Here is an 11,220-nt window from a genome sequence, read left to right on the forward strand (position 1 = left end):
ACTGTGTTCAGGGCCATTGCCTACTGTATATGACCCTGTATGTAAAGGAAAGAACAAATAAAGTATTGTGCTATCATTTATCATTTTTCTTCTAGTTGCTGCATTTATATTTTTGTTTTCCCACATTTCATTTGACAATATAAGAAGCAAAAAGTTAGGAAGTAAATAATTTAATTCTATAACCTACTTTAGCTGAAATCATTTTAAATATTTATGGATTATATCTGAGTGGTGTGACTATAATGGCTAGTGAGTTGACACAGGTGTGGGTGCCACACTGTCATCATCTTGCCCTGACTCTACATTCCTCCATAGCCTCTCTAAGGCATGAGGAAGCTAGATTTCACATGCTCAGCCTGGGGCCTATGTGCCTTTATAAAGAACTGCAGGCCCGTCTCCTTTAAGAGCTGTGTTTTTAAGGCCCTTTCACAGATAGCATATCACATTCATATGGAGGGAGGAAAACCACTTTTTTGAAAGTGAGAATGCATAGTAGAGAAAACATAAATGCAGAAGTTGTCTGTGGTGCAGAACAGAAGAGAAGGTTGGCATGGAAGAGAAGAAAGCTGCATCACTAAATACAATCTTCCACTTAGCAGGTAAAAGTGCAAAACATCCTCAGAAACATGTGCTCCATGAGGAATGTTGGAAGAAAAATAGCCTAATATTTAGTATGATCTATTCTGTCTTCATTTCACAGCCATTAAAGCTAGTCCTATGTTCCATCAGTCATTTTTCTTAATCATTAGTCAATCATTTTATTTCTGTGTCAGAGTAGCTTCTTACTCAGACTTTCCAATGCTTTGCTGTGGAAAAATAGATGTAGCTATTAGAAACAAATGTCATGACAAAAGTCCCCAAGGACATTCACACTAAGCTCTATCCAACAGGTAGAGCTTGAACTGCACATAACATCTTAAACTCTTTTTCCAATTCACTTGGTGCATTGACGGCACAAGTAAGAAGAAAATCAAGTAAATCTCATTTCTCCCCTTTATCTATCCTGGAATGAGTAATTTTTGTGAAAAGTGTGTCTTTGGCAACCTATCAGATTTTAAAAGTTTTGTGGTAGCATTATTAAAAATCATATTGGAAATAACACATGCACACTGATAGTAAAAAAAACTGTTTAGAAAAAATGCATAAACTGTGATTGCAGAAGAGAGAGGTATAAAAGAAGACTTTAATTATAATTTTTCTGTAATTACAGTTTGTTTTATGTGTGATTCTTTAATAAGAAGTCATTGTATGCTATACAGAAAGTAAAAGACACATTGAGTATTTAAGTTTAAAAAAATCAAAGTTACCCTTTCTTTTTTACTTTAGATATCAAACGTAAGTTCTGGATGCAGAGAGAAAAATCAACAGACCTAGAATGGATTTATACATATTTGTTAGTACTATATGTTGACGGTGACAATTTTTGTATAGTAACTATTTCCCCAGCAGGGTCTCATGTAGCTCAGCTTGGTGTTGATCTTGTTATGTAGCCAAAGATGGCCTTGAACTTCTGATCCTACAATGTTGGCATTACAAGTGTAATACCACATCTACTTTATGTGGTGCTAAGTATGCGGTCTAGTGCATTGCCCATGCCTGGCTAACAGAGCTCTGGCTTCAGGCTTTAATAGTTACTTTAAATCTAATTCTTTCACGAACCATCACAATTCTTTAATTTATTGTTGAAGAAAATTTTCCTACTTAAAATAAGTCTAAACAAAACTGAAATACCTATGGCTTGATGCAATGAGCATTTCACTCATAAAAATGCCAAAGCAGACATTCTCTATTCGGTAACTTGCTTCATGTCTCCTTATGGAGGAATTTGAGAACATGGGGTCTGGTCCTTTCATCTAATGCCCTCTCAGTGCAGGAAACTGAGGCTAGACTTCAAAGGAATGCATACTTATTCTGCAAAGAGATTTGCTCACAGGATTTTTCTCAACTGAGCTCTTATGATTTACAGAGCTTCTTCATTTGAAGCCAAGCTCAATGTTGTTTTGTAGTAAAATGTTGTGGAAAATGGTACTTGCTCATTATTCTACATGTCTTTGATGGTGGTCTTCTGCCATTTGTACACACTTAAACTTACAATTCCATATTTTCCAGAAACAGAATTCATCATTCAGAGAACCAAGAGGCAGATGTACAATATGTCCCTCTTACTGCCACATTGATGTTTCCCTTTACAAATTTTGCTTCCCATGGCTGAAACTTTTTACTAATTTAGTGATCTTTGTTCCTAAGGACAAAAGGAATATGTCCACTACGGTCAGAACTTCTGAACCTAAAATGAGACAGTCTCATGACTCCTGTGACCTTTTCATTATTTTTTCATGGTACAACTATTTTTAAAAACTGGTGTTGTTTCGGTTAGAGATTAACTTGATTTCACAGAAAAACAATGAAGCTGCTACAATGTGAGCACAAAAATCATACTTAGAACCCATTAGAGGCTCTGAATTACCCATTAGCACATGCATACTATGGATTTCCAATACGGACAGAATGAATGAATCATTGGTTTTTGCAGAATAAATGTGTGAGACTTTCTACTGGGTTGATAAGTATGACACTGACTGAGGTTAAAGAAAACTTCAATGAATAATCAGACAAGTCATAAATAGTTCTCTTCTGAGTACCTTCCGAAACAATGACTCTAGAAACCCTTCCACACATTTCCAGATTATTTTTCTAACACTTTAAACAAGGAATAGTAATAGTAGGTAGGGTTTTTATATCATTATTCAGATATACATAATTAAGTTTAGCTACAGCTGAATCAATACAACACTAACCTAATCAAGAGATTTCAAAAGCTATGTTGACATTGCTGTGTTTCCTTTCTGGGTACGAAGTGTGTGTGAGGACAACTCTATCTGAGAAAGCATCGAGGTGTGAGATTTTTGCTTTAACTAGTTCCTAGTCATGCAGAGGAATATGCACAGATGCTGCAATCACAATGGTAAAAATGCACTTACTATTTTATTTGATCATTAACTCTGAATCAAATCTAACCTTTGTTATGTAAATAGCATAACATATTTTTTGTTTATCTTTGTTATGTAAAAGATCTGAAGTTGCATATACAGCTACAGTACAACTATGCACTTCTGAGATAACTTTCAATTTTTGCTAACTGCATCACTTTAGAAGGCAGAGTCAAGAAAGGACTCCTGTAATTTCTCAGCAGGACTTAAGTAGTAATGATAAGATATTGACTTCCTCTCAGAACTTTTGCTCACTAAACTTTTGTTTACACTCTGCAGTCACCCTTGCCTCCTACCAGGAGGCCATATACCCACGGGCATGCTTTCTTTAAAGCCTCTGAGTTACAAACAGACACTCTCTGATGGACAGACTGACTTCATTCCTGGACATTTGATTTCTGAAATTTTAGCCTCACCATCCATATCACTTTGGAACTTCATAACAAGTGTCAATAAAAGAGCTCCTGTGTCTTTGCCACTCCCACCCCTTACCCACTATTAAGACTGTAAAGTAAGATGGACCTGCCTGTTTCTGCTCTGTCAAGAAGCTCCTGTGTGAATAAAATAACTTTTTAAATTAAATTGTTCTTGCATGTGAAGTGTTGTATATCTATACTGGGGTGAAAGTTCTCCCCAATCTTATGAATAGTTGGCTATAACATAAAGCCCTTTCTCATGAAGTTGATTAATCAAAGCACACAGGTCTGTTTCCTAGGTTTTCAGTCTTTTCAGTGCATCTGCTATGATTGCTGCAGAATGAGTTACTTAAAAGTAAGAGTCTTAAAGAAAATGTTGATTATTTCATCTTCTGATGTTCAGAAATGTGGCTACCACTTAGCTGAGATCTTTTCACTCAAGGTTTGGCTGAGGCCCTCATCTCATCTGAAGGCTTGAATGTGGAAGAGATCGGTTTCTAAGGTTTTCTAAGTGGTTGTTTGCAGCCTATAGTTCCTAGCTAGTAGAAGGTTCCTTCTGCTACAGTGCTTCATGATATATTAAGGGATCTTCCCCAGAGTCATTAAGTCAATAGAGAATGAAAGAAACCCTGCAAGAAAGATGCCACTGCCTTTATTTTCAGTGTTATAACCGACATCTCATTATGTCATATTGGTTTCATTTATTAGAAGCATCATCAAAGTTCAATCAACTCTCCACAGGAACATATTACACAGAATGTATATACCATGAGGCGAGGAGGTATAGGGGATGGTTATAAGCTTTCTACTATACCCTACTCTAGAGACTGCAGTGATTTTCTGGAATTATCTTCAAGTTATTAAAATAATCTTCAGCCTCACAGACTAAACATCTGTATATTCAGCAACTTAATGTTCAAATTCCTGCCTGTAAATAAAAATTAGCATTCATTTTCCTGACTTGGTCATCAGAGATAGACAGAGATGGTCCCTAAATTTTACTTCTGTAATTTTTCCAGACCTTCAGTTATAAATAAAGAGATGTGGAGTCATAATGTTTTTGTGCACTATATAAAGGTTATTTTTGTGTTATTCAAATGCTGGTTCCTTTGCTCTAATATCTTGTTTTAATCCAGACATGTAATTGTAATGCTTACACCAAAATACCTCTTTCTCAAGTTTATGTAAACTATTCTTACTATTTATTCTTTGCCTTGTCAATAAGTACTTATTATCAAATGGTTAAGTAGAAGAGAGAATAGGGTGAAGGTTTTTGCCTGCCAGTGGGCAGGGTGGGGAGAGAGAGAGAGAGAGAGAGAGAGAGAGAGAGAGAGAGAGAGATTGGTCGGCAGGACAGAGTCATTGGAGCCCTGAGGAAGGTGCTGAGAGAGAGGTCATAGAAACACATCTGTACCCCAAAGAGCCAGACCAGTGTATTGGGGTCATGCCTGGAAGATGAACCAGATCATCATAGGAGATTAAGGTAGATCATTTAACTGCTCAGCTATTGAAGTGCAGCTTGAAATATATCTTGATTACTCTGTGTGGTCATTGGGGACTAGCAAAGTGTAAAGGAATAACAGTTGCTGGATTAATCTACTACTTACCTTCGTATTAAAAATAATTCATTTTAGAAAAAAATCATTTAAATAACACAGAGATAACCATTATTCATTTTACAAAAACATTATGCCTTTCCAAGTATTTACTAGAAGTAGGAACCTTTTCTGTAGAAAGAACTTCTTATAGCTACCAAGTATAGACTGTAATTGAAAGCTAATTGAATATGACAATTATTTTTCCTTAGATACTCTAAAATTATAATGTTACTTTATACAACTGTGCAATGTTTTTATGAATAGAAGCTTCAGAATTTCTAGACAATATATTATAATATCTACTATAATATGCTGTTATACTTTCCTTTGAATTACGACATTCACTAAAAATCAAAACATTTACCCTACGAAGAGGATGGGGAGACTCTGGACCTTCAGGTCGTAAACATGAAGTACGCAAAGGGTCACATGACCAGAAGAAGTCTTGATAGCTTATATTAAGCAGTAAAAATGGAACTAGTAGTGGCTGGGGGTGGAGACTATGACCAGCTAAAGTATAGAAAGCTAAAGAGGTAGCTGCAGGGGGAGGCCACAGCGGGGAAGTTGGCGGACCAGAATGCAGGAGAGGAGAGTCCTGAGAAGCCTCAGCCAGCCAGAGCCAACAGAGTACCTGAAGAAGAAACCAATACTGTTTCTTCTAGTAATGCAGGGGAAAGTTCCAGTCACAGCGCTGAAAAGCGATCAGCTGAAGACAAAGTTGCAGACCTCCCAGCAAATCCTATACAGATGTCCAAGTTTTGGTTTGCCATAGGTCAGAAGGTAAGGAAAGCGTTTTCTATTTCCATTAGACTCGGAACAAGTAAGCCTAAGGAAACAGTTCCAACTCTTGCTCCAAAACTCTTTCAGCAGCAGCAGCAGCAGCAGCAGCAGCAGCAGCAGCAGCAGCAGCAGCTTCAGCAGCAGCAGCAGCAGCAGCAGCAGCAGCAGCAGCAGCAGCAGCAGCAGCAGCAGCAGCTTTCAAGGAAGATGAAGATAGTGAGGCAAAAAGAAATGCCCCCAGAAGCAAAGATGAGGCTGAAGAATGCCGGAAGGGACACACCAACACCAGCCGAACCAAACTCCTTTAATAAAGGAAAGCACGGCTTTTCCGATAACCAGAAGCTATGGGAGCGAGATATAAAATCTCATCTCGGAAATGTCCCCGACCAAGACAATTGCGTGATGTGTTCTGAGATCGGCTGTGGGTGGGTGCAGTTAGAAGGAGCAGTCTCCTTTTTGTAAAGAGTGGTGTAAGACTACCTTTGGACTCATTTTTCTTTCTTCTTCTTTTCTTCCCCCCCCCCTCTCTTTAAAGATTGAGTGGTGCACTAGTAAATGAGAGTTTGCAATTAGAGGAAATGCATGTTTTATATACAGATTTCAAGACATTTGCTAATTTTGTAGTTTCACGCGATTAATTTTCAAGGGTTACAGATACTAAAGAAATCAGAAGTGGTACCTTTCTAAGAATTGCGTGTTTTTTTTTTTTTCAGACACACCTATTAGCACATTAAGAGGGAAGCCAAAAGTTATTGTCTACTTCAAACTAAAAGCAGTTCCTCTCCTGACTTCTCCCCTCATTACCTGACTGTCTGGCTCCCTGGAACAGCCTTACAGAGAGGGGGTCTTGGATCGAGAAGACAATGTTACTGAGCAACCATGAATCTGTGTATGAATTTATGTGAGATTATGCATATCCAGTTATGTATAAGTTCTTCTTTCTTCGAGTGTTATTCTCATCGTCTCCTAGTTTTATAGAAGTTCATTGCTCCAAATTTCCCCCTAGCCCTAGCAAAAGGCATCTGGAAAATACAGAAAAAGGCTCAAGCAATTAACACTTTACTTAATCTCCTGCTGTTTGAGGATGAGGTGCCAAGCACCCAAGACTTGCAGTCTCTGGCTTCAGAGGAACACAGAAGGCAGGTCAGTAACAATAGCACAGTAATTCTGACTTAGATAAATAAACTTATTATTATACAGCAACACTAAATATCTCATAAGACCAAGTCTTACCCCAAAATTTTGTAAGGCAAAGTCTTTCTCTCAGCTGATGCTCTTCCCCCTCCTCTGCCTGAAGAGGAACCTGCAAGAAAGAAGAATCTCCAAGCTGGGGTTGGCCCCTGGCAAACTATACCTTCATGAATGTCACAGTTTCAAACACAGGAATTTGGAGTACTAGCAGCCTATCTCAGAAATTAATGTTTCTGCAACCTTTTACAGAACTGTGAAGTCCATGCTTTAGAGTTCAGTCCCATGTGATTTCCTCTGACTTCGAAGGATTTGATGACCCGGACTTCTGAACACATGAGTATGAATTGAGGAATCACTCCCTGCCTTCTTTCATTAGTTCAATTTGATTGTAAGAATGCCTGATAGGATCTTCAAAAGATATTGTATATTGATATTCATAATGATATTGTATACAAAAGCTTAAACAATTTGAGTATCTACCAAAGGACAGACGAGCAAAGTGTGATTAAATATGTACAACAGAATGCTATTCAGTTACAAAATGGAAGGAATTCAGACAAAGTTGTAACACAGATAAAACTTTGAGCTCATTATATTAAGGACAATAAAATTCTTAGCAAAACATAACTAATATGTAAAATTGAGTAATCAAAAAAATGTAGAAACAGAAGACAGAATTTTGATTATCCCTGGGGTTGGAAAAAGGAAAAAAGAACTGTTCAAGTATATGGAGTATTAGGTTATATGATGTACACAGGTTGTAGAGTTAGAGAAAAGCTGAATCTTCAAGACTGTTTTCCTGGGGCTCAGAGTGGTGGCATTGGCTGCCCTTCTGGAAGGCCCAGATTCAATTCTCAGTACCCATCTGTATGGCACCCATCTGTAAGGACATCGCCAGGTGATCTGATGCCATCTTCTAAGATCTGCAGGCACCTTACATACATCTGATACAGAGTTACATGTAGCCAAAGCACCCATACATAAACATAAAAAGGACTTCTGTTCCTTGCCAATCCAGAAATACCAGACCACAACTCTCCAAGTTAGGGGGACATTTGGTTTGGGAACCAATTTGAACTTTGGTGAAAATCTTACCAACATTTCTAAAATTAGTTTAACAAAAACTTGAATTTTCTGAGGCTGCTTTAATATTTAACTGTTGCCTCTGTGGTAATTAAGCAGTTGGGAACTTTTTAACAAAATGTTTGTCCTATGAAAAGATTCTGTACTGGCCATTCCAATTAGAAAGACAACTGAGACTTTTGAAGTTGAAAGAACTACTTTTTTTCTAATACAGTCTTACAGAAAATGATGAAAATAAGACCACACCAGAATCACAAGGTTAAATTCAGTTATAATAAACTTGAACATCATATTTAATTACAGTTTGATACACATTCCATCTCTATCAAAGTTGACCACTTTATGTTTTTCCTGTTTTAACTTTGTATGATATATGTGTTTGCTGAGTGCATGTATGTGAATATGGATGCTTTTGTAAGACAACATATAAGCTGATGTCAGAGGAAATCTTAGGTGAGTGAGGGTCCTTGACTTCCATAAGTTTGAGACAGGGTTTCTTGTCACCACTGTGTGACAGGACAAATATAGTCTTCAGAATCTCCAAGACCATGTTCTCAGCACAAACATTTATTTGCTCCAGAGGGACAGAGAGCAGGAAATAAGAGACAAAGACAGGATGTAGAAGATGAGGAGAAGGGGAAGGAAATGAGAGAGAGAAAAGGGGTATTTGTCCCAGAAGTGGAGGGAGCAACAAAAGACTACCTCAGGGATAGAGAGGAGACAGACATGGCATATGGGAAATGTCCAGTTATTAAAGGTATGGGGAAAATCCCATGTTAGAATATGTTCAGATGAGGTATTTAATTTTAGTTGGACATATTAATTAAATGAGCCAAAGGGGGCTTTTGATAGCCGGATCTTGGTGGTCAGCCTCAGTAGCTAAATAAAGGGCTAGACCTTGGTGGCTAGCTTTAGGAATATAATCTGAGGTTTTACAGCAAGGCAGGAGAAAGGGGGAGGAGGGGCTGGCCTGCCAGAGCCTTGCTTGCTGTGCTCATAATCCTTCCACCGAGTCCCCCAAGCTACATGGCCTGTGAGCTTCCAGGGACTCCCCCCTCATCGTTTCCCTCACATAGCGCTGGGATTATCGACACATGTCAAAATGTCCAACTTTATGTGGGTGTTGGGATCTGAACTCAGGTCCTCACAGTTGTACCGTAAATCTTAGATGTTGGTGAAAATTTGGTTTCAGAGTTTTGAAACCAACAACTATCAGTCAAAATGCTCTTTTGAATAAAATTCCGATATGGTCTCCTACTGATGAATCAAGTTTCAGTTTGCAGACTGCTGGCGTTCAACCAGAAAGTTCTCCAGGCTTCACATGGTTAATGAGCTTACAAAATCATTTTCTTCGCCTACGAAGAATATGTGGCACACTTGTTATCTGTTGTGATAAAATGGTTTTGTCCTTAGCTTTAGTATGTGCTGTTGCTTGTTTGTTGGAAGTAAATGACAGATACTTATTCTACATCCAAAGTCCCCTCAGGAACGCCTCTCAGTCTTATTTCCAGATAGGAGGACACTTCAGATATTGCAAGTGTTAAGAGGTTTCCACTCTTAAGATTTTATCTCCTTGTTTCACACTAATAAAAGCTTAATACGCTTGAAGGGTTAGCAAAGCCAAAAAAGCATGTGGTTCTTGAACAAAGAAAACATCTCTGTGCCTTTTACTCGGCAGGAGACCAGTGAGAGAAAAGGGCCATGTTAGGTGTAAGCTGTCTTTATTTTACACTTCTTTCAGTATGAAGGGCTGGAAGAGGCATGCATTTCCCCTCTCTCAGAAACACTTCTAGTGTTTAGTTGTTCAAATAATTAGGGTGATTTCCACTCTATCCTATTTTGCTTAATTCCCCAGTGTTGTTCCCTTGTTTGAAAACAAAAATTTTTTTTTTGATGTTGTATCTGGCGACTCACTCATTAAAACTTTAGAAAAATCCTTTCCTTCAGAAAGTTCTACCCTACTTGGAGAGGCCCAGCTAAAATTCTTCCCATTCCTTCATATTAATTAAAACCACCCTTTCCCTTAGCAGTTTCACTGTAAAAGGGAAGAAAAAAAAAGTAAGTAGATAAAGCAGAATGCAGTGAAAACAGAAAAAGAAAAAAAAAGGGTCCTTTTTGGAGTGGTTTCTGTCAGCTCAGGGTGGGTGGACACTCTAGTATTAAGTAACCAGGTTAGTTTTTATTGCCTTATTCACATCTCAAATTTGTATGTGTATTCCTTTTTTTTTCCTAAAATTGACAGAAGCACCGAAGGGAACATCACACCGTTATTAAAACCAACGAGAATGCTCCCATCTGTCGTGCCTTTCAGGAATCCAGCCCACTAATTTTTACTGTGGGTTTGATGACTCAACCCTTCAAGATGCAGGAAGAATGTTCTCATTTTGCAGAGCTGCCAGAACTCATTCACTGGAGCAAAGACTCTTCACGTGGGGCTCATTTGCAGGCAGTTGTTTATCTGTTTACATATTTAAGCAATCTCGCTCAGTGGAAGGAGTTTCTCAGGGATTGCTAAATAGCAAGTGAATTCATTGCTGGACTCTGCATCCTTCTCTCTGTGGTTCACATGCTACCTTTAGTCTTTCCTTTCCTTACTTAGTTCTTCCTTCCCTCTGTAACTGAATTCCTTCTCTTAGATTCCGTTTTCCTTCCTTCCACTGTGACTTTTATCTAATTTTCCATACTTGAACAAAACAATCATTCCCTCATTTTAAAACCCATATTAAGCCACTCTTTATGTTCTCTGTTTATTTTGAGATGGATTTCAGAAACACCAGGTTGCTTCCAAATTCCCTATTTGACCTAAGAATGACCCCGACCTTCAGATCCTTCTGCCTCTACATCACCTCCAGAGTGCTGGGACATTTCAGTTTCTGCCATGCCATGCTGGTCCCCAAGAACCTGGTCTGGGCCATCTTACTGTGTCCCAGCTATGCTTCCTCTATGTAAAAATCACAGTACTATTCGAGAAACCGAGGCACAGATTTGAACTTGCATATCTGCTCTAGACAACTCTGCTCGTTTTATTTTTTAATAAAAATATGGGTGCAAATAATGCACATGGGCTGAAATTGCACAGAGGGCGCCTATCTCTTGGGGGTCGCCATAGGGCCGAGTGTCCGGGGCCGAGGCGTCCTCAAGAGCCCTCCTCCCGCGCCCGGG

The 11,220-nt window shown here is 38.6% G+C and overlaps 1 pseudogene; it reads left to right on the forward strand.

The window, feature by feature from the left end:
- Nucleotides 1-550: 550 nt before the first annotated feature.
- LOC127683732 (PEST proteolytic signal-containing nuclear protein-like) lies at nt 551-11,007 on the forward strand (annotated as a pseudogene).
- The last annotated feature ends 213 nt before the right edge of the window (nt 11,008-11,220 follow it).

Source organism: Apodemus sylvaticus, chromosome 4 (assembly GCF_947179515.1).
Source record: "Apodemus sylvaticus chromosome 4, mApoSyl1.1, whole genome shotgun sequence".
Lineage (NCBI taxonomy): Eukaryota > Metazoa > Chordata > Mammalia > Rodentia > Muridae > Apodemus > Apodemus sylvaticus.